The sequence below is a fragment of the Erpetoichthys calabaricus genome, chromosome 18 (assembly GCF_900747795.2).
Source record: "Erpetoichthys calabaricus chromosome 18, fErpCal1.3, whole genome shotgun sequence".
In the NCBI taxonomy this organism is placed as follows: Eukaryota; Metazoa; Chordata; class Cladistia; order Polypteriformes; family Polypteridae; genus Erpetoichthys; species Erpetoichthys calabaricus.
In genome coordinates this window covers 82,446,037-82,470,297 of record NC_041411.2, presented here as the reverse complement: position 1 = coordinate 82,470,297, position 24,261 = coordinate 82,446,037, and positions in this window count along the sequence as shown.

Genomic DNA, 24,261 nt, shown 5'->3' with positions numbered 1-24,261 from the left:
TGTGACCCTGCCCTGGATAAGTGGGCTAAAAAATTGGAAGGATAGATTATACATTATGTACTGTATGTTACATATCATATAGTATGTACAGTAACCAATCACTAAAATGTACCAGCACTTCCTCAGTAGGACTACATCTCCCAGCATGTAGTAGGATTACAGTTCCACCCGACTGCCTCTGCCTGCTGCACAGGGGTTGTTGGGTGGAAGCCTTTATGGCACAAGATTCAAAAAGGATGCTGATTTAGGATTATAGTTCTTTTCTGTATTTTATATCCCTGTTTGCAGTCTGTTTATGGGATTTGTTTGTTTGGAATCATCTTTACACGCAGCGCACTCCTTCCACTAAGAATCTGCACTGGACATTCACCTTAAAGGTAGGAGAAAGTTATCATTTGTTTTTCAGAATGCTGTTCACTTGGACATTTTTTCCTGTATCACCATCCAAATCATCTGCTAAACTGGACTGTCTTTGAGTGTATTAGCAGGTTTTGAGTATCAGTGTCATGGGTTATCATAGGTTATATAATAGCATATATTTGTTAGTTATATATTTGTTTATATAAATAGTTAACTTAAAATATTCTTGTGGACTTTTGTCTCCGGGCAGCGTGGTGGCACAGTGGTAGCACTACTGCCTCGCAGTAAGGAGACCTGTGTTTGCTTCCCAGGTCCTCCCTGCATGGAATTTGCATGTTCTCCCCGTGACTGCATGGGTTTCCTCCCACAGTCCAAAGACATGTAGGTTAGGTACACTGGCGATCCTAAATTGTCCCTTGTATGGGTGTGTGTGCATGCAGTGGGCTGGCGCCCTGCCCGGGGATTTGTTCCTGCCTTGCGCCCTGTGTTGGCTAGGATTGGTGCCAGCAGACCCCCGTGACCCTGTGTTAGGATATAGCCGGTTAGAGAATGACTGACTGACTGACTTTTATCTCAGTGTGGTGTATCTCTGAGTGCATGTCAGACCAGACTGGGTGCTGTCCCGGCTTCCCTATTTAAAATAAATAAGGCCCCGATTTTTATAGCTTCAGGGATATTACAATATTATATTATACAGTATAACATAACATACTCAAAACCTGATTAATTCAGTTCAGGGTCCTGTAGCCTATCTTTGAATCACGAGGCACAAGGCAGGAATCAGAACTTGACAAGACACCAGTACATTAATGGGCCCAATTACCAAACACATGTGTTTATGGAGATGGAGGAGGACCTGAAGGAAAAACAACAGAGACAATATGGAAAACAAAATTCCAAACAGGCTTTGGGTTTGAACACAGGACATTGCATACAGGAGGAACCTTAATAACCACCATGCCACCAAGTTACATCATGATTACAATAGATAATACGTCATTTTCTAAAATACCTAATCCAGGTCATGGTTGTAGATGGGGGTTTTGTGGGTGGTGGGGGTTTGTTGGGCTAACTGATACCAGCAAACATAGAGCACAATCCAGGAAAAACCCTGGGCAGGGTGCTTAGTCCACAGCTGGGTGAACACACACCCTCACACCAAATACACACTAGGGGCAACTTAGCATCACCAATTCACCTAACCTGTGTGTCTTTGGACGGTGGAAGGGAATCCATGTAGACACATGGAGAACATGCAAACTCCACAAGGGGAGGATCTGGGATATGAAACCCTGATCTCCTTAACGGTAGGCAGCAACACTACCACTGCACCACCCGATAAAATGTTATGTAAATGCATAAGATCTGTAAAAGCAGAGTAAAGACACTGAAGCCATGGGTGCTCACTTCCTTTTCGGCTCTTACGTTTTTTCTTTCTCATATACAAAGTATAAGGAAAGTATTGGAATTGTCCAAAGATTATTTTAGACCTCCCTGACTTTCTTGTATACAAAGTGTAGGGAAAGTATTGGAATTCTACAAAAATTCCATTTTGAGATTTTGATGAATCTCGACGTTTTAGACCTCCCTGAGTCTGAAAATACCATTTTTGGAATTATGTCTGTGTGTCTGTCTGTGTGTGTAAAAATGACAACTTGAGTACGCTTTTACTTAGGTCAACTAAGTTTAGCATACAAATATTAGGTACAAAACATAGATATCTATCAACTTTTGGGTTTTTCTGTTAACCGGAAGTGGTACTATGGAAGAGAAAAAAATTATATATTAGCATAAACAGTATATTAGCATAAATAGCCATAAAAGTAATTACCAGCTTCTGAAGCATTAGATTTAGCATAAATTAGAATGTCAAGCAAATAAGATATGTCAAGCAAATAGTTAAATAAAAAACATTAGCCATATTGCATTATTTTTAAGCTTGAAGCAGAATTACCAATTTGGGAAAGGAAGGACAGAATAAAAAGAGAATGACGCACAGAAACTATCGAGGACAGAAGAAGGGGGTACATGTAAACCTGTTGTTCAAAAAGTTAGGATGCTGAGGAACGATACCAATGACATAATATAGAAAAATGGTCCTGGTAGGCACGTGAGAAGCCAGCTGGAATAGTGAATCAGCAAAAACAGCAAAAGGCATTGCTACTAACTAGGTCAAGATGATGTAATGCATGTAAAATAAAATTAGTATATTCATGTACTAGTATAAATAAATATAGAAAAATATATAAGCATTAACCTTAGTGCAGAAAATAATGCAAGTCAGGCCTGCCACGCAAAGAATTAAATAAAGGTACATGCTATATTTCTTTTTAATTAAAGCTTAGCTTCAGCCGCTAAATAAAAAATAGCTTGAAGGCCAAGGGAAAGGAAATGATAAAAGAATGCCCAAAAATGGAAGAAGGGAACATCTGATCAGCCTAGGCCAATCATAATAAGCAAAACAGAAACTAAAAATGGACAATAGACAGTAACATACCGGAGGCCAGCTGTAGGGGAAGTTAGGAGATAATAATGGTTCCCATGAGAACTCGAGGCATCGGCCGGACAGGTGCAGAGGGGAGTCAGAAAAAAAGAGCAAATGAGCTAATTTGAGCGAGGTGGGAATGATAAGAATTTACTATATAAGTTTTGAGTTCTGAACTGTTCAGGGCTCAGCTCAATTTGGTCCCATAAAGATAGGGTGAGAAGCTCAGCCATCCGGGAGGGGCTCAGAGTAGAGCCGCTGCTCCTCCGCATCGAGAGGAGTCAGATGAGGTGGCTTGGGCATCTGATCAGGATGCCTTCTGGACGCCTCCCTGGTGAGGTGTTCCGGGCACGTCTAACAGGGAGGAGGCCCCGGGGAAGACCCAGGACACGCTGGAGGGACTATGTCTTTTGGCTGGCATGGGAAAGCCTTGGGATTCTCCCAGAAGAGCTAGAAGAAGTGGCTAGGGGAGAGGGAAGTCTGGGTATCTCTGCTCAAGCTGTTGCCCCCGCGACCCGACCTCGGATAAGCGGAACAGGATGGATGGATGGATGGGTTGAGTCTGTGTTATTATTATTATTATTGTAATAAAACTATAGACTCTGTTTGCCTAGCCTTCATTTCAGGTAAAAAGCTTTGTGGTGATAATTTTTCACCACAACAGTACATTATCTTTCATTCATGCAGCCGCAGAGTCCGATTTATTCAGCTTTACTTTTATAACAATTGTTCAATATATTATTAACTTACTGTCCCCTGCGGCTATGTCTGCGTAGTAGTGAAACAGGACAAACTTTAAAAATCAATAAACAAACAGGTATTGCTAGCTAAGCAGAGGCAAGGTACACTACAAAATGCAGAGGTCCACCAACTCGAACAGAGGCTGGTGCGTGAGTGAGAAGGGCCCTGCCCGCTGTGTCTCTCTCGGATTCGTGCAAATAAATTGGTGCCCCAAGCGACCTCTGATACTTAGCACAATGACAGAAGTCGCAAAATCATCCGGAATGTCCAAGCAAATTATAGAAAAAAACCCGATATAAATCTGTTAAGTAGTTCTCTCATGAAAAGTGGACAGACATACAGGCATTAGATTATATATATATATATATATATATATATATATATATATATATATATATATATATATATATATATATGGTTGAAATAGTTTTACTGTCAAATAATGCAAAGAGTACGCGACACGTGTTTCGCCCTAATTCTGGGCTCATCAGGCGTACACACTCACTGCACTCCCTCTCGGGAATCGAACCTTGGACGTCAGCGCTAGAGGCGAAGCCCCTAACGTTGCGCCATGGCGTGTGGGGGAGTGCAGTGAGTGTGTACGCCTGATGAGCCCAGAATTAGGGCGAAACACGTGTCGCGTACTCTTTGCATTATTTGACAGTAAAACTATTTCAACCATTCTATGATCTGCTTCTCGCAACTGAAAGAGGGCACCGTGGCGGATGTTAGCCGACTTGCTGACCAACCACAAGCGTTACCTGGTAGGTAACCACCCATACAATCAGATTGTGATTCAGACTATGAATGCCATGAATATATATACAGTATATATACAGAGATTTGATTTGTTGTTGATGGTTCTTTAATGTACATAATATAAAAATATAATCATTGTCTTGTGGTTTACTCCTCAAATATCCATCCCCATATCTGAGTATACAAGAAAGTTGAGGAGAGAGCACTCCCGATTTTGTTTTTTACGTGATTCGAGTGTGCAGCACTTTTTCGCCCCATTCCCGACCCTCCTTTCTCTCTCTCCAGCACTGACTAATTCATTTAATAATAAGTTTTATTTATGTAGCACCTTTCATACACTCAAGGACACTTTACAATTCAACAAAACACATTAACAAGACAGTAGAAGTTACATACAAGAAAACAAATAATACTCATTGAAAAGATGTGTTTTTAACAGAAGTTTGAAATCAATAATAGATTTTTCCTCGCAAAGACTGACAGGGAGAACACTCCAAATTTTAGCGGCCATCACACTGAAAGCTCTGCCAGCCATCGTTACTAACCTGAATTTATGTACAGTGAGTAAATTAGCGTCCAATGATCATAGTGCATGGGCAGAAGTGTAAGGAAGGAGCAGCTCTGACAAATAATGAGGGGCTAAACCATGAGGGGCTTTAAAGGTGATGAGAAGAATTGTATATTTGATTCTTGAAGAAACTGGTAACCAATGTGAATCATAGAGGACAGGAGTGAAGTGAGCAGATTTTTTAGTGTGTTTAAGTAGATGAGCTACAGAATTCTGAACATACTGTAATCTATTGATATATTTAGTGGGGAGATCATAAAACAAAGCATTGCAATACTCCAGACGGGCAGTGATGAAAGCCTGAATGAGTGTTTCAGTGTCTTTCACACTGAGGAAAGAATGCGGATGAGCAATACTGCGGAGATGAAAAATGCTGTCTGTACTACTTACCCTGTGCAACTCAACTGAATTATTTTCAGTAACAAAATTATTTGTATCTATACTTTAAACGTGTCAAACCAAACTACAATCTCAGACATATCTCTTACACGCATAGTCACGTGATGTAAGTGCACGCCATTAAGAGTTTTTTTAGGTGCGTTCGGACGAAATGCACCCGTACTCGTGTCCGTCTGTCCGTCCGCCCGCCACCCCGTGGACCACTTTTGGGGAAAAGCGACACAGTTATTCTTTAAAGGACATTTGTCTAGACAGTTCGACTCTCGTTTAGATAACTCGGACAGCTCGCATTGCACACAGTTTTAAATTGTCAACATCTCACATGGAAAGGTGCAAACTTTAACCGGAGCAAACTTTAATGCGGCTTCAACTTCGAATTACTTTACTGTTTTAATTTTACCTTGACAGCGGTTACTCCAGCTCGTATATTCTGTGTGTTGTCCTCTTCTTCGCCTCCGATAGCCGCTACTAAGAATAAGCAGATATCCAACACGAGTTCATGAACACAGCAGCTGGCCGCGTAGCCGGGCAGGAAGTGCCTGTCACGAGCTGTTTTGGCGCGCGCGGGACTGCAATCCTCTATCGGCAAGTCCGGCTCGGCGCGCATGTCTTAACTAGCGGACTGAGCGCAAAAAGAGACCCGGTGTACAGGCACGTCACGGCTCCCGATGCTTTATGTCGTAACAGGTAAGTTAAGTGATTTTTTCAGCCATAAATGTATAAAATGCAAGGAAGTAAAGCAATGTGTTATCTTGATATGAACGAGGGACCGTGTGGCGGGTAAGCGGTTGTACACGGAGTAAATAAACATTTACTCGGCGTTGGCCTCACACTAAACCAACCCGGCCGTACTATTATCTGTAGATTATAATGAGTCACAATTTCACTGTCAGTATAATTTACCAGGGTGACCAGAGGTTACAGTGACAGTGACAGACCCAATTTCAGGCTATGCACAGTTGCATATCAATATTTTTGGGGCCCTGAAGCTTGAGCTGCTATGGAGGCCTCTTCGCAGGTCTGGGTAACCATTGCTGTCTTCTTCAGTGGGGTTGTTCCATGAAAGATCACCATAAAAGTTTTTAAAAAAGTAACAAATACATCTTGGATTTTGATTAAAATTGCTGTACTGTCGGATTATCTCACAGGTCAAAGTGGCTGTTGTGAATAAAAATATCCTATGATTTATAGTTTTTGAGTTATAGGGGAGATGAAAATTAAAGTTGCTTCGGGGCCCCCTCAGATATAAACTTCATTTCTTTCATAGTCTAAAATGGATTGGGAAGGTTCTAGAACTGTCCTACTGAACTCGATCCTTTGAGGACTACAGTGGCTAAACAGCCCTCAAACGCTCCTGAATGTAATGTCATTCATACATTATCTAACTTGTGTCAACGTATGTGGGTATATCTTTATATTTAAATAAAGGTGATGTAATTAAAAAAATGTGTGTCTTCGTAATTTGTTCAATAAAAATTGAAGAGATATGCGATTTCTGTTTGAAGAAAACATAAGTGCCCCTTTGACTCTAATATCGCGTGTTGCCCCCTCAACTTGGTATTTCGTATAACTTTCTAGCGGTCTCTGACAACAAGTGGGAGAAGTTGTTTGAGGGGTGTCAGGAATGCACAACCTGTTTCAAAGCAACCACCCCCCACACACACCCCCCCTCCCAGGACACACAGCATCTTGATGCGATTCAGATCTGAGGTTTGATTTGGCCATTCTGGGACTCTCTATTTCTTTCTTTTCAAACATTCCTTGGTGGATTTCCTGGGTTATTTAGGGTCATTGTCATGTTGCAAAGTCTGTTTTCTGTTGAGATTCAGTCTTCTGGCAGATGGTCTCGCGTTATTCACAAGCACCTAATGGATTCTATAATGGTGAGCTGCCTAGGCCCTGATGCTGCAAGTGGCACCAAACCAGGACATTCCCATCATCGTGCTTTACAATTGGTATCAGGTTCTTCTGGTCAAATGTCGTCTTAGTAATGTCGTTTCACCAATCGTTGTCCTCTGATATTGTAGCCAAATAACGTAATGTTTACCTTGTCTGTCTAGAACACAGTGTTCCAGAAGTCCTTGTCTTTGCCCAAATGCTCATGGGGGAACTTTGGTCTTGCAGTGATGTTCTTTCTGGTTTCTTCTTGGCACACTTCCCATGTATATCTCATTTTTCTAGTGGGAGACTCTTGCACTTTGACATCAATAATGGCAAAAGCTACCTGAAGGTCCTGTGATGAAATTCTGGGCTTTTAAGAGACTTCTGTCATCATCTTGTATTCTGCTCCGAGGGTGAACTTGCTAGGACAGCCTGGTCTTGACAAGTTGACAGTTGTTTGAAATCTTCTCCACTTGTAGGTTACATTCTGAACTGTATAATTGTTGATTTCTAGTTGTTTGGAGATCTTTTTAAATTTCTTCCCAGACTCCTAGGCAACTCCTGACTCCAATTAGCTTTTGTTGAAGGAATCCACTTAGGAGTTCACATACTTTTTCCAAACCTACACCTGCAAATGTTGGAATGATGTATTTAATATGTTCAAGAACAATACAATAATTTGTGTGTTACTAGTTAAACCAGGTTGTGTTTGCTCATTATTGTAACTTAGACAGAGATCAGACAAATCTATGCATAAATGTGATGATTTCCAAAGGGTTCACAGACTCTTCCTTGTTACTGTGGAATCTTCACAACGGCTCCCTTAGTGGAAACAAGCGTTCTCTTCCTGAAGACTGTCACTATGAAAGAAACAAAAACGCATCACTAAAGATGTCTCTCTTAATCTGAACCCTGTACACTGTGGCTTGCCTATTTCAGTGTTTCAGAACTGATTCTTCCCATTAATGGTAGTCATTGATGTGTGGAGTCCTATGGACTCTTGAGAGTTTCATTTATATTGAGTCGATTCGCCTCTTTGTGACCCTTTTGACTTTTTGTGATCACAGCTACCTCCTCATGTGATGTTTTTTATGACTTTTTATTTCTCTTTATAACTTTCTCATCTCGGTCTCATTGACATTATTTTAATTACTACAAGCAGCAGTAGTACAGCAGGGATGCTTAATAATTCTTTTAATTAATGAATATTAACAGAGTACACAAAATGATAGCGCTAATTTTCTTTATTTTTAATGTACTGAATATTCAAAGAACGTGTCTGTCCTAGCCGCATGATGGCTTACAATCAAGCTAATATAATTAAAAGGCAACTCTGTATGAAATTCATTGGATTCATTTCAAATGGCGTCAATTATTTTTAACATCCCATTTATTGAGTTGCTAATATTTGAATTATGCGGAACTGTTATTCACGCTAGTAACTGAAACAGAGAAAACAGTTTGTAAGTAGGCCACCTGAATGTTCATTTGACATTTTTTGAAGCGATGATATGTGTAGACTTAATGCAGCTTTCTCTTTCTAATTGCACAATTAAGAAATGCTGACGAGAAAGAGAAAAGAATCTGTTTTCAGAAAAGAAAAGGGGCTTTGAGTCCTCCAGACGGGCACAACAGCACCGGCTCTAATTAAAATAGAGCTGAGTGAATGAGAGCCGAGGCTTAAAGGGAGCCTGGAGAATGAGAGCGACCAGAGCCAGGAGGTTGAAAGGATGGAGGACCTGTGAGGAGCTGTCAGAGGACCAGAGACAGGCAGGCATTGAAGAGGAAAAAAAAACGATAGGGCTACTTAATGGAAGGCTGTTAGAAAAAGGGAGAGAGAAATTGCATCTGAAAGTAAATTCTATGAAAGGCACTATATTACTAATAGACAGGTAGATTGAAGGCACTAATAGATATTTAATAATAATAAATAAAGGTCAGCCCAGTAGTTTGTACAGCTGCCTCACATCTCCAGTTCAAATTCTTGTGTGCTGACTGTATTTGTGATGTTTGCATGTGTTCCTCATGTAAATATGACTTTAGGTTACCTCTAAACTATATTACAGTACTAACAGATAGGTAGTAACATAGTGCATTTCCATCTCAACAGATATGATATGCACTATGATACTTATAGATAGATATGAAAGGCACTGTATTACCAATGGATGGCATGATGTGCAACTCATTATACTGTCAAAAGATAGACAGATATTTAAATCACTAAATTAGTGATAGATGGATGGATGGAGATGAACGTCGCCATAAAACTAATAGACACACAGATAGATATGAAAGGCACAATATTACTAACGGATGAATGGATGGGTATGAAATGTATTATATTACTAATAGACATTCAGCCAATAAGAATTCATCAACCAAATTTACATACATTATATACACTATATTGCCAAAAGTATTGGGACGCCTGCGTTTGCACACACATGAAATTTAATGACATCCCATTCTTAATACATAGGCTTTAATATGGAGTTGGCTAACCCTCTGCAGCATTAACAGCTTCAACTGTCTTTCCACAAGGTGTAGGAGTGTGTTTATGGGAATTTGTGATCAGGAGAGCATTTGTGAGGTCAGGCACTGATGTTGAACGAGAAGGTCAGGCTCACTCTCTGTCTCTGCTCGAATTCATCCCAAAGGTGTTCTCTCAGGTTGAGGTCTGGGCTCCATGCAGCCACACCAGACTCACTCCTCCATTTCTGTATAGACCTTGCTTTGTGTACTGGTGTGTGAGCAGTCATGTTGCACATCCTCAAACTGTTCCCACAAAGTTGGGAGCATGAAATTGTCCAAAATGGCTTAGTATGCTGAAGCATTAAGAGTTCCTTTATATATATATATAATATATATTTTAGTGGATTCAGAAAGTATTCAGACCCTTACACTGTTTTCACATTTTGTTATGTTCTAGCTTTGTGCTAAAATCATTTTAAATTCATTTTTTCTTCACATCAAACAACACTCAACACCCCAGTATGATAAAGCGAAAACAGGGTTTTAGAAATCTCTTCAAATTTATTAAAACATAAAAATCTGAAATATCCTATGGACATAAGTGTTCAGACTCTCAACTCCATACTTTGTTAAAGGCACTTTGGCTGTGATTCCAGCCTGAAGTCATCTTGGGTCTGATGTGACAAGCTTTGCACACCAGGATTGGGGGATTTTCTGCGATTCTTATTTGCAGATCCTCTCAAGCTCTCTCTGGCTGGATTTACACCGTCAGTGGACAGCTATTTCCAGGTCTCCCTAGTGGTGTTCAACTGGGTTCAAGTCCAGGCCCTGGCTGCATCACTCACAGTCATTCAGAGAGTTGTCTCTAAGCCACTCCTGTGTTGTCTCTGCTTTGTGAATTTTGGTCCAGTCTGATGTCCAGAACACGTTTAGCAGGTTTTCATTAAGGATATCTGTGTACATTGCTCACTTCACCTTTCCCTCAGCTGTGACTAGTTTCCCAATCCCTGATGGTTCCACTAGCATACTTTACCATGGAAATAGTATTGCACAGGCAGTGAGCGGTGCCTTGCTTCCTCCAGACATGACACTAATCTTGATTTCATCAGACCAGAGAATCTTGTTTCTCACAGTCTACCATCCAACAAAGCTCTGTAGGACTGTGATGGCATATGTTCGAGGCTGATTAGCATATGCCATATATATGGTTGTTTCAAGGTAGCAAATGGGTGGGCGCATTCATGTACACAGCTTTACAAGATTATTGTGGTTTTATAAAAGATAAATTGCATACAAATCTGTGCACAGCAGGTTTTATAAATCAGATTTTTTCTTGGCATACAGAATTTTCCTGTTTTTGACATACCCATACTTTCATGTTTGAATCCACGCCTTTTATAAATGAGACACCTGGACAGCAGAACATAATAATAATAATAATAATTCATTACATTTATATAGCGCTTTTCTCAGTACTCAAAGCATACATAAGTAAGGACAGACTCGACATAAGAGTTATAAAAGAATGGCATAATATTGGGACAATGGTGTCTTCTAAAGTGGATCGAATAAACGCTGCATTTTTTTTTTGCTTACTTCTTCTTTATAAGTTTTCAAAAAAAAAGTTTTTCAAGTAATTTTATATTCAGTGATGGCATAGCTACTGGTCATTTAAGGTTTTAGGGTTTTTGTTTTAAGCTAGAGGAGTTACTGTAGATTATTTCCATAGCTTTGGGACCTTTTGCTGTTCTATTGACAACCTAAAAATGAAATAAAAAATGAAGCTGAATTGCTCTTGTAACAAGGCGCTATATGAGCGCCGAACCGACACTGACGGAGACGGGAGGCACACTTAATAAAACAAATAATTGTTTATTTTCTTCGTCTGTGGGCTACATCTTCCCCGTACCCACAGACACAACACAAAAGCAAAACACAAAATAAATTCTCTTCTTCAAAATCCTTCACTCCTCCCTGGCAGCTTTGTCTCCCTCGTCCTGACTCTGGCTCCTTGAATGGTGGCTGCTGGTTCCTTTTATAGTGCTTGACTGCCCATTTCCGGCTGCACTTCCAGGTGTGGCGAAAACACTGCCCATAAGGGCTCAGCAGCTCCTGCTGCAGCACCCCCTGGTGGCACCTGCAGATCCCAACGGATCCGTACCAAACTCCAACTCCCATGAAGCCCTGCGGGAGTCCAAGGCGCCGCTGCAACCCAGGGGGGTTGCCATTTAGCGTCCCAGGGGAGGTATTGAGTAGCCCATGCTTGCTCCCCCAGAACATATACTGAAGGGGCGTCCCGGCCGGGTCCGCCAAACTGCACAAAATTTCAAGAGCCTTCCACTAAGATGGTCTGATCCTGGACTTTGATTTATTTCTGATTTCCTAAAAACGTTCTCTTCTTCATTCTGAACAAAAAAAAAATAAAATAAAATCTCTCCCTTATCCAAAACCATCAGCATGTCAACTTGAACTGAAGCTCGTTGACTACTTTTTGCTTGGCGGCTGCCCAGCGCCTTGCACCGACTGTGTTTAGAGCTGAAGGAGCTCCACGCAAACTCTGTGTCTGCCTTCAGAGTGAAGATGCAGCGAGCAGACGGGCCTGAGAGGTCCCTGGAGCAATGGAGAGCACGAGGAGGCCCGTCAGCTATGTGAAGCATCGCTGCTGTCAGCTTTACACTAATTACGCATTAATGAGGAGGCAGTTGGTTTCAAGGAAGGATCTGCAGCTCCCGTTCTCGTGCAGCGGAGCTGTCTGAGAAAACAAACGCAGAGGTCTGCTCACCCATCAGCGACAGAATAGGATAGCATTTTACAAAAACTGTACTTTTAATACTGAGAAATAACCAGCACATTTGGAAAGATTTAAACCTTTTATATAATTTGTAGTGAATTCAGATTCATATCCCTTCAGTTTCTACATGCTTTGTGTTGTAGATTTAATTTTGAAATTTTGCCAGTCAATCTACACTCAAAAATCTATAGTGACAATGAGAGAACTTGTTTAAAGAAAGGTTTGCAAATTTATTAAAAATCAGAAAGTGAAATCTCTCATTCTTAGAAGCATTCAGACCCTCTGCATGTGCTTCTGGTGCCTCTCCATGAGATGTGTTCGGAACTTGATTGGAGTCCAGCTTTGGCAAACTGAATTGACTGAACATTATTTAGAAAGACACACACATGCCTGTGCATAGACGGTCCTACAATTCACATGTTATGGCAAGACAAAAACTAAGCCATGAAGTCCAAGAAACTCCCACCAATTTTCTGAAGACCCCAGTCTCCTCTGGCCTCTGCTTTGGAATTGTAACTGAAAATCTGCCTGTTCTCCACAGCAGAGATTGTCTGCCATTCTCCCCTTCAATCAGTCCAGCTCTGGTCCCATGTCACCAAAAGCCAATCCTACCATTTTCAAATCCTCGTAATTCAGTTCTGACTCACACGGGCCTAAGAGTTACAGTACAGTATGTCCAAGAGTCAAACAAAAACTGGACGGGTCCCACAAGTATCACCCATACTAGGCCAATGCACAGTTCCCAGGCAGGCTAACACACTTGTCTATAGGACAACCCAATTAGATACTGGTTTGGGGGATGTGTAAACGTCACATAGACAGTGGCCAAGCCACCTACTTCGGTATTTCTCATATATAATTAGTCGTGAATATCGGTGTCTCTGTCTGTCCATCTGTCTGGCCATTTTTTTTTTTAAATTTAGCACGCTGATTTGCTGTGTCTGTTTCAATTTTTATTGTGAACCTTGAAATACAGCAATTTTAAAAATCCATCACGGAAAAACATTGGCAAATTTGCCGCTAAAAATCTACCTTAAAGTAAACATTGTGTGCAACGCCAGCTACAGATTAGTTCACTGTTTCAGTTTTTACTTGGACAGCAGTTACTTCAGCTTGAATATCTGTAGATTTTATTTTTTTTGAGTCATCTGACTGCCACTCCTGATAAATGCCAGCAGTCGTGTACATTGAGGCACCTAGACTTCTGGATGTGGCATACAAAGAATATATAATGTTAGATGATTTGCATTTACTCAATTTGCTGTTTATGATATTCTTTATTTATTCAATATGGTAGTCATGATATTGTATATTTGCTCACCACCATCTCTTACTGCACCAGAATGCCACGTTAGGTCTTATTAGATGCCCCGATCCTGCATTCGTCTCTGTAGCTGCATGGCGTCTTTCATGAAACTTGGGTGTGGCTTTTCATTTCTTCTGCTGTTTGAAATCGTGGCACGTGAGTTTGTCAATGTTCATGTCCATAAAAGTAAAAAACAAAAACAACTCTGCTTATGTAGAAATGTATGAAAGATGGCTCAGTGACACTTTAGGCTCCACCAACTAAACGTGTACTTCGTATTTCTATTAAATTAAAAACAGTCTCACTGACACTGCAGTTAATCAGCAAAATGCCACATTGATCTGCTGTCCGTCCCATTTTTGCATAGATTTTAAATCTTTAGCAGGTACTTCTTTGAAAATGGCTCTAAACAGCCAGAAACTCTCCACATCTGACAATAACTAACAACAGCACAGAAAACTTCATCATTTGAGTGGGACACTGTTGCCTATGAAAGCAACTTCAGTCACATGATAGTAGGATATTTAAAAATACCCCAAGTGTCAAGCCAGCTAACCTAGTGTCCCAGCGCACCTGAATGTTATGCCATGGGTACATTTTCTTACTTGTGTCTATTTGTTTTCTTTTACTTGTTTGACTACAGCTCCTTACAGTAAAGCAGTGAAGCACCTGCAGTCATGTGCCCTGAATCAGCAAGGACACCTCAGGATGGACAACCAACCAAGTCTTACCATCTAAGGAAGGTACTGTTCTGCTGTAGACGAATGATTTTTATTTTAGGACCGGAAGATAAAATGAGAACAAAATGGAGTAGGCACTGGGGTCACAACCAAAGAGACAAAGCTATCTTTCTGCTAGCCAGAAATGTGAAATAAGAATCGGAATCATAAACCAGAAAGTAAGTCAGAAAATACCAGGGGTAAATTGATCTTGTTACAGAAGCTCTTTAAATACATAAGTAGATAAATAAATATTCATCGATAAACACACACCAGAGTGACTAAAAAGAATGGAAAGTTCCGATTTGGCAGTCACTGTCCCAGTGAGGCCCTATTCAGGCGTATTGCTGTTGGTATAAAGGAGCCCCCATCTCGTTTCTTGACACATTTCTGCTGAATAACTCATTGGCTGAAAGTCCTCAGAGCTGGTGTGTCACACAGAGGAAGTGCAGCATTGTGCAGATCGACACTCAGTTTTGTTTTCATTCTTTCCTTTGCTACAACCTCCAGAAGGCCCATAGTACATCACATCATATATCTGATCCTGCCCTTTTAATTAGCTTGTGGGCCTCCCTTGAAGGGACTTTACTGGACCAGCACACCACAGCATAGTAGACTGCACTGGCCATCACGTAGTTGGAGATGTGAAGGATGTTGCTTCCCACATTAAAGGAACACAATCCTTGAAGGAAAAAGAGCGTGCTCTGCCCTTTCTTATATAGTTCCTCTGTGTTGTGAAACCAGTCCAAACTGTCATTGACATGGACCCCCCACTATTGTAGGAGTGTACCACCTTCACATCCACTCCTTGAACAGTGACCAGACCTAGAGTGTCTTAGGTGCGGCAAAGGCCAATAACCAGTTTCCTGATGTTAAGATGCAGGCAGTTCTCTTTTTACCAAGAAACCAAGCTCTTCACTTGACTCCTCTATCTCATTAGGATGCTAAAATTCACAACTTTTTAGTCAGGAACCAAGATAGAATGAAGTAAGTGCCTTGTTTAAATCCATGGACCTCAGAAACCAAGAATAGCCACCAAGAGGTCCCAAAAACCCCTGAAAAAGTGTAAAATAAAATGAATGAAGAACACCAATCACAATAGCTATGACATTAGATATGTATTTATTTACTCAATTCACTAATAATGAAGTCATTTATACAGTAGTGATGACATTGTGTGCTTACTGTACGAGAATGCAGCTGTAGCTCTCATTATATGCTATCAGTCTCCATCTGCAACTGCATGGCGTCTTACATGAACCTCAGTCACAGCAGCTCACTTCTGCCCCTGTAGGTAGGTAACGTGATATCCATGTCTGTAAATGTTAAAAATAAATAACAACTTAACATATGTTGCAGTAAGTGAAAGATGACCTGGTGACACTTTATGCTCCAGTGCCTAAACTTGCACATCCATTACACTAAACACCACCTTACAGTGGCATAATCTAAAGTTGATAAAAATTCAACATTTCTCTGACACTGTAAATTATCAACAGTGCACTGCAGTGACTCGAACACAGCCAACAGTTTTAGCTTGATACTTCAGTACAGATTTCAATCTCCATCGAGCAGGGGGTACACACTCACTGCAATGCCTAACGATCCAACCAGAGCCAATCATAGTTGTCAATCAACCCGATGGCACCCACTGGTGTCATAATAAGTGGGACTTTCTAGGAGAAAATAACTGAGCATGTGGAGAACATACAAACTGAGGGCACTCCGAGCAGCCGAGCTAAATGATGAACCAAGTCCAGGTACCATAAGGCAGCAGTGCTATTTACTGTGCCCTCATACTGCTCTATTAGTCTTAGAAAAACCAAAGCCTATCCGGGCAACAACGGGTGTAAAGCAGGAACCAACCTAGGAGAGGTCACCAGTCCATCACATGGTCCTGCTCATGTTCACACCCACATGATGCCCAGTTAGATCTGCTTATTGACCTAAACTGCAGGTCTTTGGGATGAGGTAGGAAAATTAGGGTTGACACACGGGGTTTGAGCCCAGGATGGTGGATCCAAAAGGTAGCAGCAGTAAATGGCCAGAATTTTCCACCAATAGTTTGAAGGAACTGAAGTTTGGTTTTGTTGTTTCCCCTTGAGAATACCTGGAGGGCCCCTGGTGTTGCAGACTGCACCGGTGTGTCCATTAAAAAGCTGAGAAAATATATTTTGGGTTGAAGAAATTCTAAATCTTCTTATTAGAAGGGAGGGACCCCCTTAACATATACTCAATTCAGGAACGTGGCAGGTGCTCCACCAAAGCAAATGGTCTGAAGTCTAAGTTGTGTGATAGCTGTCACACAAAATGAGCAAACTGGACAGCGACCAAATCTGGTAGGTATAGTTATCTGGGTGATAGTGAAACAGAATTAATTGGGGAAAGTATTCACAGCAGGGGGGTGCAGTCTTCTGGCCACTCCGCGATTTGCATGTTGTTTACATTTCCTGGAAGTGCAAAATCAACAAAATAATAAAAATCGCACAAATGCCAGCAACCTTCAGTAGGAGCGCCATGCGTGTCCACGACTGCATCAGACCGAGTGTCGCCTCGTTAAGCTTGTGTGGAAGGAATGGCTGTTGCTCAGCAGCTTGGCAGGAATCTGATTATTTGCATACCTCCCAGATAGGATAAACATCTCATCTGATCACTCGACAATGTCGACTTGTTGCTAATGAAGCACTAGCTGCGAAAAATAACTTTGTGAAGGCTGTGAATACGATGTGAGACTGAATGGCCGTTTGTGTCCGGAGTTAAAAAGCTCTCATAGAATCTACTTCTGTACGCACATGTATATAAAATGAGATGGAAGTGACTTATATTGAGTGAATGTGTGTGTGTCATGGAAGTATATTAACATTGTATCTATAAATACACTGTGCATATATGTAATAAATGCTAAAATGGAAATCAGAATTTCAGATGAAGGCTGCATAGCTAAAACGTAACGTCGCTAAACGTCTTTTGTTCTTTTTCACTGTGGGAGTAACCCTTACCTTTGTTCCTTTTGCATGTAACATACACTCTTTATAGAATACAATGTGTGTGACTTCATCTCTCTTTCTCTTATTTATATATATATATATATAAATATATATATTATAATATAATCCAACATCTGTCTGTCCGTCCATCTGCTTTTCAAGAGAGAACTACTTAACGCATTTAGATCTGTTTTTTTCTATAATTTGCTTGAACATTCTGGTTGATTTTGCGAATTCTCTCATTGCGCTATGAGTCAACTTAACATAGGATCACTACCAGGAGAGTTATATTCATGCTAATCCGAGACAGAGGCTGCGGGCCAAGGTGGGGGAAGCGTGACATCAGGAGTGGGAAGCCAGGCAGGGCCCTCCTCACTCACACGCCAGCCTCTGTTCGAGTCGCTCTACCTCTGGCCTTGTTTTGAAGTGTACCTCACTTCTGCTTAGCTAGCAATACCCGCTTGTTTATTGATTTTTTTAAAGTTTGTCCAGTTTCACTGCTATGCAGGGGAAGCCGTGGGGGGCGGCTGGAATTAAATATGTGTATGTGTGTATATTACACCATATATATATAAACCAATGTATATAGTATACGTGTGTGTGTGTGTATATAATTGTAAAGGATTGACAGATGGCACATGAAGTATCGTGATAGGGATACCACTCTGGTAATACACATCAAAAAATAAATCAGATGCTTTAAGGCCTCAGCCATGGTGGTTCACGTGGTCTTCATGCAGCTACTGAGTGGGAGCTGAGTCTCCCTCAGGCGCCAGACCCAGTATGAACCGAGTCTTCCAGCAGTCTGTCATATAATAGAAACTCTCCCGGAAGGGGTGGGGATTTCCGAGTCTTGTTTTCAGCATCCATTCCTTCAGTTTCCTAACCGTCAACTCCCTTAAATTATTCTTAATAGTCATTTGAGATGCTAATTGGTTATTAGAGAAACTTTTGTAATTGAATTAGCACCACTAACACCTGCTATTCTGTTCACTTGGTTCATAAGGTACTGGCATTACTAAAGTTCAGTTCTGGGTTCAAAAATGTCCCATATGAAATAGTCACGTATAGAGTGCCAGCCCATTGTAGAACCCACTAATACACACAATTTGGCTAGATCTACCCGGTCTAATCTGAGAAGTCGAAGCACTAAGGAGCAACAACAGCTCAGTCATGAAGTGGCAGACCATGCAAACTCACTAAAGGGCATAAGAATGGCCTCTCCTCCCGACACCTGAGTTACAAACTGCCTGTGGAGCAACAGCAGCACTTTGGGTCAGGAGGTTCATTAAACTGGGTCTCCATAGCTGAGCCTATGATCACCATGTGAAATGCCAAGCATTAGCTGGAGTTGTGTAAAGCACACCACCCACCCAGTGGTGGGTCTACCATGAAACTAATGACTCTTAAGGGCCCCAGAAGCAACTTTAGTCCACATTGCTTAAAAACTTTGGGTGTGTACTGTAGGAGAAGGGGAGTTTAAATAGTAATAATAACAGTGTAATTCAATACATCAATTTTAATCCAAATCTGAGATGTAGTGGTTACATTTTTAAAATATTTCTGATGATCTCTCATGGAACAACCCCCTTGAAGAAAATAAGAGTGGTTACCCAGACTTCATTGCTGGTGGCCATGTGACTCTTATAACAGATTAATATTCAAGGCCCCCAAAAATGAAGGTCCACCACCAAGCAGTGGATACTTGTTCTGTGGTGTGGATAAATCACATCTCACTATCTGATAGATAAATCTGCATTTGGCAGATGCCAGGCGAATGACACCTTCTTGACTGCACAGTGCCTACTGTAGATTGGTGTAGTAGGGATAGTGGCAGGTTTTGAGCTGGGATCCTTGATTCCAGTGACCTAATATACAAAGACATTTGAGACAATCGTGCACTTTCAGTTTATTGAAGGCCCTTTTCTAATCCATCGTGACTGTCCTCTGTAGAGACATGGAGGAGCTTGGGTGGGCTGCACAGAGCCCTGACCTCAACCTTAGTAGGTTGAACTGGAACGCCCAATGTGAGTCGGGTCTTCTCGTCCAGCGTCCGTACCTGACCTCAAACACTCTCTTGGCTGAGTGGGCACAAATTCCTACAGACACTCAGAAGTGTGGAGGCTGTTAGAAGGGGGCCAACTCCATATTAATGGCCATGGGTTTGAAATGGAAGGGCCAACACGTTCATATACTGTAGGTGTGATGGTCACTTGTCTGCAAACCTTTGGCCTTTCAGTGTATATTTAAAATGAAAACAGTGAATTTGTAAATAGTGTATTGAACAGTGACAGTCTCCGAGCACTGAACCCGTTTACTGAGTTAAAAAATAACAGCAAGAAAAAATCAGGCAATAAAAGAGATAAAATGAAATAATACTGTACTTAGAAATATAGAGAAATATGCACGTAGTTAGCTATGGACCCTTTAAAGACCCGAGGCTCTTAAAGCTCTCAGTAACACCATGAAGTGTCTGTGATTGCCACCGCCGGACATGACTTCATTCTCACACGCACACACACACCGACGATCCAGTGAAAGAGGAGGATCTTTGAAGAGGTGGAATATGAAAAAATAAAGGAAAAAGTGAAGGTCCTCCCCCTGCTGCAAAAACAAAAGGGTGTCTCATCAGGTGTGTCTCTAATCTTCTTCTTCTTCTTTCAGAATGGCAGCGGGCTTTACTTTTTTTTCCTTTTTTTGATACTCCTTCCCAATAAAACGGCGAGATGTGAACGTAAAGCCCTGCGATGGGCTGGTGGCCCTCCCAGAGTTGGTTCCTGCATTGCATCTCGTGCTGTGAGGGGAGGCTCAGTCCTCTCAAGAACTTCTCTTCTAAACGCCAGACAGACCAGCTGCAGGATTTGAACTCAAGATGCTGAGTTTGACCCTAACCTCCATTTCCCCCGCCCTCTTTTTGTAAAACTTTAAAACAAAATGGGGAAAAAATAAAATGTGACATTTTCACAGATTATTACCCCACAAACTGAAAGAGCCATTTGAACAAAGAGAGCCTGAGTGGCTCGGTCAGGGGTGCACATACATGGCTGGCAGCTCCTTGTGTCTCTTAAGGAAAGTGTGTGCCACCAATCGAACAAACGGCATTGCAGGCTGGCCTCCCTAACGCCTCTGACAGCGACACGTTACTGTAATGCATGGCAGGTCTGCGGCACCGTCAGATAAGGGCTGTGTGGGGTTTTTGCATTTGAATACTTAATGTAATGCTGATCTTTTGGAAGGGCTCCAGATCCTTCAGTAAATTCATTGCGTTTCTTCGACTGCCATATTACCTTCTGGGAAATCGACCTGAGAGCAGCACAGACAGCTGGCAGGTATACTGGTTTCATTTCAAGCGTCGCCCGCTTAGTTCCAACAGAACTCTCTTTGTCTTTCCGTTTAGGATGCACACACTGTTCTTGGTTTAAAAAAATAAAAAGGTGTAACATGCACTTTTAGCTCCCTGCAGTCTGCAGATGGGGGCTAACATTAACGGTCGGAGTTAAAATGCTCACTGCAGCCCTCTAGTGGCTTTGTTTGCCACTTGTAACTCATTGTGTGACTCCGTCCACTCACCAAACAGCTTATTCGAGTCGTAGGTATGGAGAGCCGATCACGTCAGTGTCCGGCAAGTCCGGAGCGAAGCCTGGATGGGATCGTCCATCTCAAACTCCCACAGTGCCACTTTGGAGACTCCAGTGAACCCAAATCACTTCACCTGCCAGAGGTTTGGCCTGGGGGTCATGCTGCTTCTGACCGCACAAATGATTTGTTATCACTAAAACTTCAGATATCAAGCTTACAGCATGTAGGGCCCACCCTGACCATCCATCGTCAGATCTGCTTAATCCAAATCTGTGCCCCTCAGTCCAGTCTCGACAGTGGCACCATCCAGTGAAAGGCAGGAACCAACCCTGGGTGGGACGCCAGTCCTCTGCACTCAGCCCTTTAACTCACAGACACAGATGAGCTCACATAGAACCAAATTAGGGTCTCCAATGACCCCAAATAAATAAGCCTACCAAGTGTTAATATAAAAGCTAGAAAGGAACTGACACCTATGAAGACACACACTATTTATTATCACTACTTTTCAGATTTCAAGATTACAAAATGCAGATTCCATCTCTCCGTTCAGTACCCATTCATGTTTATTGTCCTGGACAGGGAATAACGAGAACTACTAAAAGAGAACATTTTGTGCCGTAAACATAGTATACTGTATGTGCTCCGTTATATATGGTGGATTAAGAAAGCATTCAGAGCCCTTCAACTTCGGCCCACTTTGTTGTGTTGTAGACTTTCTTCTGAATGGATAAACCTGATGTTGTTGCCCATCAGTCTACACTCCATAGCCCATAATGACAAAGTGAAGACATGCTGCCAGAAAGGTTTGCCAATTGATCAGAAATCTCTTATTCATGAAAGTATTCAGACTCTTAATTAAATAGTTTGTAGAAGACCCTTTGGCCACAATTCCAACTTTGAGCCCCCTTATGTCCGTCTCTGCACACCTGGGATTTGGGCAGTTTATGCCATTCTAGTTGGCAGATCCTTTCAGGCTCCATTATGTCGGATGGGAAGTGTCTGTAATTTGCCATCTTTCATGTCTCTCCACACACGTGCTATGAGTTTTAGGTCTGGGCCATTCAAGGACACTTGGAGACTTGTCACAAAGCCACCCCAGCATTGTCTTGACTGTTTTGTTCAGGGCATTGGACTGTCACCCCAGTCTGAGGTGGCATGTACTATTGGAGCAGGTTTTCTTTAAGGAGCTTTCTGTATTTGGCTGTATTCATCCTTTACTCAATTCTGACCAGTATCCCTGTGTCTGCACCCCCATATTTCACTGTAGGGATGGCTTAACCAGCATATTGATAAACGACTGGGACAAGAGTGTAGCGCATATGGAAAAGAGCAGCGGCCTCAGCACTGACCCCTGCTGGACACCACTTTTAACATCACCTAATTCTGATATGGTACCCCTTGCTTATAACCCTTTCCTTCCTATATTTACATCAGATGCCTTTTCCAAGGAGACTTAACAAAATGTGAGATACAATTGATTTTACTAATATTTTTTCCACTATGTCAATTACAAAGAGTGATTGAGTTGTTTAAATTTAAGGCGCTCCGTGCCTCCCCAAACCAAGACCACCATAATCTATTTAAGCTGGTTAGAATATGGACGGGGTAAACTGAATTTGAGAGCCGCCGATTTCGAGCGCTCGTTCGTAGGGGAGTAACGAGTAACAGGAAGAGCGCCCTCTAGTGGTGCTAATATGTGTGAAGACGGCGCCGCACTCTGATTCTCAACTTCACTCCCTTGGCCCGCTGATGCTGCTGCAGACATGCGAGGTGAACTTTTTAGCAGTGGCACAACTGGCATAAAAATTGTCGTGTGACAATTCCAGAATTTTCCTCTGTGTGTGAAGACCTCTCCGACGTTAACATGAATTCGCCTGATTTAATCATGGCTATGATTTGCGAGAGACGCAGTGTGGCGTAGTGGTTAAGGATTTAGACCTCAATCCCTGAGGTTGGTGGTTTAACTCTCACTACTGACACTGTGTGAACGCGAACAAGTCACATCACCTCCCAGTACCCCAACTGGAAAACAAAAGACACGCAACGACTTGTATTTTAAATGTTGTAAGTCGCCTTGGATAAAGGCGTCAGCCAAACGAGTAAATGTAAATGATGTGCAAGTAAGTACACATACCTTAAAAAAAAAAATCAAACAATAGGATGCTGGTGCCCAGGCTGCCTTGATTGGCATCTCGTCATTGTGATCCACAGAGCCGGTCAACCCAATAGGCGGCACAAGCTACGGCGCCGTTTAGGTAAGCTGAGGGGCGCGCTTCGGACACCGAGGAGGAGCTAACCCCCCAAAGACAAACCCCCGGCTCCATATGGGCTTGGTAACTGTAACCGGTGGTCCCCCTCCGACAAACTACAGCCATAGAGATTTAAATGCTGTGTTAAAGCGAGAGCCTCGCAACCACCCGAGGCTCAGGAAAACTTCTTAATAACGCGGGACGACAGTGAATAAGAAAAGTAACGCAATATACCGCAGCGGGGAGGTAGGTGTCGGCTACTCGCGGCACGTGCTGCTTGGGTTTGTCTTCCAGAAGCCCAAGTCTTTTTGACACTTACCGCACACCTGCAGAAGTGATTTTGTTTAGGTTTTACAAACGGTTTGTCGGGTGCAGACCACCTTAAAACAAACAAAAAAAAATGCTTAAACTTGAAATGAAATGAAAACACCAGAGGGCGCTCTTGCGCTTTAGAAGACGTATTTGTACACCGCGGTTAAGAAGCTGCGCGCACAAACTTCATCGTCTCTCGGGCTGCTGGGTTATATGGCGGCCTTTGAAAGTATTACAACGGCAAGGGCCAAATTATTTGTTTTTTGCTATACACTCACGGTATTTTGATTTACGATCAAATGATAAATATTTATCTCCTGGTATTGACATTTAGATGTGTTAAATAACAGAACCTTTTGTAGCTGACCACCACAGAAGTATAGGGCCATATGACTGATGGGTGTTTCTTGTTCTCCTGAGGTTTACTTTGATTTCAAGCCATCTTAGACGAGTAGCACAGCTACCGTACTTTAATAATATGTGGAGATACCTGAACTGGCACCACCCTCGGAGTGCATCATCATAATACTGTATATACGGTGTATAGGAGATCTGCTTTATTCTCTCAATTTCTATAAAGGGTTTCCTATTGTTATTTAGGTTTTGTTACGCTGGTGAAAGTGATTCACCCTAAAAAATGAATGAGA